Source organism: Sceloporus occidentalis, unplaced genomic scaffold, assembly GCF_023333645.1.
Source record: "Sceloporus occidentalis isolate IW3139 unplaced genomic scaffold, rSceOcc1.0.p SCAF_4, whole genome shotgun sequence".
NCBI lineage: Eukaryota > Metazoa > Chordata > Lepidosauria > Squamata > Phrynosomatidae > Sceloporus > Sceloporus occidentalis.
In genome coordinates this window covers 118,789,102-118,793,563 of record NW_028316984.1, presented here as the reverse complement: position 1 = coordinate 118,793,563, position 4,462 = coordinate 118,789,102, and positions in this window count along the sequence as shown.

Genomic DNA, 4,462 nt, shown 5'->3' with positions numbered 1-4,462 from the left:
ACATACAGTTATTAGGGTAGCAAACTATGTTTGGAAGCTTATGCAGAGGAAAAGCGTAGAACAGCCTCCTTAACCTGGTCTCCTCCAGATGTTGGGCTGTAACTTCAGGTGATTGAAGTTCTAGTCGAAGACATCTGGATAACACCACTTTTCAGATGGTTGGGTTGAAACATGTCTTTTGGTCCTAAGACAACAGTAAATTTTGGTTTCTGTAGAACCAAGGAACTGTAAGGGTCAGACTGAGTAATAATGTGTTTTATAGCAGTCTTCCTCATTTTACATAGTATATAAGGAAAGATTCAGTTGGAACAGACAACTTATTATTCATTGTCTTAATCCTATTGGCAGTCCCAGCTAGAGTATATCCATTGAATCAATGCATTTTATCTACATGTTGCTTCATCATTTGGCAATTGATTCACTAGGTTTACGGTAGTTGGAAATGCCAGTAGAACTAAGGCCATAATCTGTCTAATTTATAGGGTGTGAATAAATTCAGACTTGTATCTTTACACTACCAAGCCATGAGAAAGCAATTTGTTATACAGTAATCATGTAGGATCCCTGCACCTTTGAAATCTGACTCTATGCAATAGCATAGCCTCAAAAATCACTTGATTCCCTCCACAATACATACTGTTTCATACTCAAACATCATACCAATTTCATTTAAAAGAAACAAACAGAAAATCAAAACTAGCCATAAAAAGGTTCACCTCCGTATACATTATAAACTGTAATAATAGCACCTTCTACCCCAAATCAGCATGGCAAGTTTTATGTTGAGCAATAAGCTACACACAGAGTGACTTTAAAAAAAATCAATTCGATTGGTTTCATTATAGTTCAGCAAACTGTATCAGACTATCCCTTCTTTGAATATAATAACACCTACAGGTCGAGGCTGGGCAGAGATTCTTGCTGGAAGAAATGAGAGAGGCATTTTTTTTACCAGTTTCCTCATTATGGAAACTGCAAAGTTGCTTAAACTGAAAATAACAAAAGTTGAGATTGTTCAGGAAACCACAGTAAAGCAAAGTCTTGATAACTGTGTAGATTGTCTGGAAGAAGAAAACGAGAACATACTTGTCTGGACCAGCTAGAGTTCAAAATACAAACCTAAATTATGTGTTTGCTTCCTTCCTTCTTTTTTTAAACTCCTAATTTAAACTCTTCCAAAAAGTGCTGATTCTGCACAAAATTACAAATCCCACGATTCTGTAGGATGAACCCATAGCAGTTAAAGTGGTGTCAAACTGAATTATTTATACACTATTGTTTCACCCCATCTGCTGGTCTTTGATCATAATAAAGATTCTAATCTATACTTTTAGCCAAAAATATCTTTCAGTTAAAGATTTCAATGTCTGACTGAGAGAGAAAGCAAAAATGCTGGAAACATTAGCCATTCATACTTTTTTTAAAAAAAATGTAAGGAAATGTTGTCCAGAAGCAAATCTTTGCTTGGATTTTGTATTCATTAGTATGGATTATGAAACTGTATTGAATTAGGAGTGAAAGCCCAATGTCATAGATGTTTATTAATGAGACATATTATAACTAGGTATTGTGCCTCTTCAGCACTAAATTTGATAATGGGTGGTTTTTGGATATTAATTCCAAAATATTTTCATGTTTGGAAAGTGGTATGTTCTAGCTGTCCCCCAATTAACAAAAGAGGATTACAAAACAAACTGATTTCAGGGCAATAAATGTGTTTTATGCCTACTCTTCCCACCCCTTCCATATGAGCCATTCATAATGTCATTCTTAAACTACCAAACAATCTTCTGAGCCATTATTTCACTACAGTTTTTCCAATCCTGCTCTTTCCTCCACTCCATTCTGAGAGCTTATTTACTAGCACAAACAGCTTTCTCTGTCACCTGTTTTAATGAGACCCACTTTCTTATATGAATCATTTACAATGATAAAAGGAAGACAAATAGCAGGTAGGTGAGTGACAGAGAAAAATGAGTCTTTAAACTGTCTAGGACTTTTTTTTAGATCAGAAAAGGGGAGTTGAGAGGGATTAATGGATATTATTATATATGATTAATTTCCTTGTGATATTTTTATAGAGCATTAAGGTGTCCATGGCTAGAGGGATAGGGTTCTAAATATATCAACTAGCAAAAATATACAGCAAGTTGGGAGACAATGGCACATGCATGATTTCTGAAGTGTGTTTGCAGTCCAGGTTAAATTCTTTCATGGAAAGTAAAATAATAACACCTTTATTTTTGTTAGATGTAATAAGGACCAAGGAGAGACATACCACAATGATAATTTACAACATTTTGAAATCTTCATCTATAAAGAGCTCAAAGCAGCATGCTTGTATCTAGGTTCATGAGGATGTTTGCACTGAGAGATAGTGACTGATCCAAGGTCATCCAGTGAACATAATGTTCACGGGTCCAGATTAGACAATTATAGCACTATTATTTTACTTTGATTGCCATGGTTCCAGCCTGTGAAATCCTGAGGTTTGTAATCTGTTGAGCTACCTTTTCCTTTTTCTTGTTAATGTTTATTTATTTCCTGCTCCCCCCCCCCCCCCAAGGTTTGGTGCTTGAAGCAGTTTACCAATAAAAAATACAAAAATTAAAATGAGATTAAACAATAAAAAAGTAAAACCAGATTAAAACATACATCATTAAACACACACCAGCACAACAATTAGCAAGATCCAGCACATTATTTGGGTTGGATGTGCCTTCTTATATAGTCAGTTCTCAAATGCCTGTCTAAAAAGGGCAAAACAAAAACAAAAACAAAAACCCTCTGTTAATAGAAAGTGTGTGTGGGGGGTGCCAGTCTAACTTCTCTGGGAAATTCCAGCGCCTAGGAGCAGCCGCTGAAAAAGCATTCTCCTGTGTTCCCACCAGATGTACTTGTGGGACAGAGAGAAGGGCCTCCTCAGCAGATACCAAAGGACAGGCTGATTTGTCTTGTGTGCTTTCAAATCATTTCAGACTTAGGGCGAGCCTAAGGTGAACCTATCAAAGGGTTTTCTTGGCATGATTTATTCAGAGGTTTGCCTTTAGTTTACTTTCCTCTGAGGCTGAGAGAATGTGACTTGCCCAGGGCCCCCCAGTGGGTTTGCATGGGCAAGCAGGGATTCTTCAGAATGTCAGTCCAATGCTCAATCCACTACACCATGCTGGCTCTCTTAAGGGAAAATATGGTCCTTCCAGTAACCTGGATCAGAGCCATATAGGGCTTTATAGATCAAAATCATTGCACTCAGAAACAGAGCCAGTGAAGCTGTTACAACAAGGAAGTTGTGTTCCCTGCAGCCAGCCCCAGTTAGCAATCTGGCTGTAGCTTGTTGGACCAGTTGAAGTTTCTGAACACTTTCCAAAGGCAGTTCCATGTTGAGTGTACTAGAGTTCTCCAGCTAAGAATTCTAGATGCCCCTCCTTAAATTGCAAATCCTGGGAATCCATTGGACAGAACCATGCCAGGTAAAGTGGAATCATAGTGCTATATTTGTGTAGTGTGAATGGGCCGTAGGTCAGATCTTTTCAGTCTAAATCCAGCACTCTAATAGCTACACCACACAATATGTAAGGGCTGACATCTATCAAATTTCCACCCACAACCATTTTCAGGGTTTAAGGCAGGGTGGGATTGCTGCTCCCATTAGCCCTAACCACATCCAATAATGATGGGGAATTCTGGGAATGGGAGTTTAAGAAGATCTGGAGGCCCATCCCTGAGATAACTAGAGTGTGCACATAAGAATGAATACAAGGCCCATTTACTTGTAACAGTTGTGTGGAAAAAGAAATTCAGCAGATATTATTTGTGTATTGAATTGCCTCCTTCCTCACAACTGTTACAGGTAGAAGATCCATACAGTATAGAACCAATGCAGTTTGACATCATTTTTAAGTGCCGTAGTTTAATCCTATGGAATTCTGGGACCTGTAGTTTCACAAGATCTTTAGCCTTCTCTGCTGACGTGCTGGTGCCTCACCAAACTACAAATCCCAAGATTCTGTAAAATAGAGCCATGGCAGTTAAAGTGGTGCCAAAGTGCATTATTCCTAATGCAAATGTACCCTCAGTGATAAAAGACATGCTTTTCACACAGAAGATTACCAGTTCAATGTCTGCCATCTCCAGGAAGGGCTAGGGAAGTTTTTGTTTAAACTAAATCCTTGAGGGGTGCTCCCCATAGCATGCCCTAACATAACTACTCCCTCCCCCCATTTCCCCTTACAAAATGACAACCAGAAGGAAAACAAAGCATTCTGGGGGACTGGGAGTGGTCATGGTCTTAGCACTAGAAATAAGCTTTCTTTCCTTTTCCCTCCCTCCCTCCCTCCCTCCCTCCCTTCCTTATCTTTTGAAATTGTGTTCAGTTTTTTAAATGAAAACAAAGAGTAACATGAAAAAACTGGAACAATAGAACAAAAACATTGACAATGGTTATATAGGACATGAGTTATGT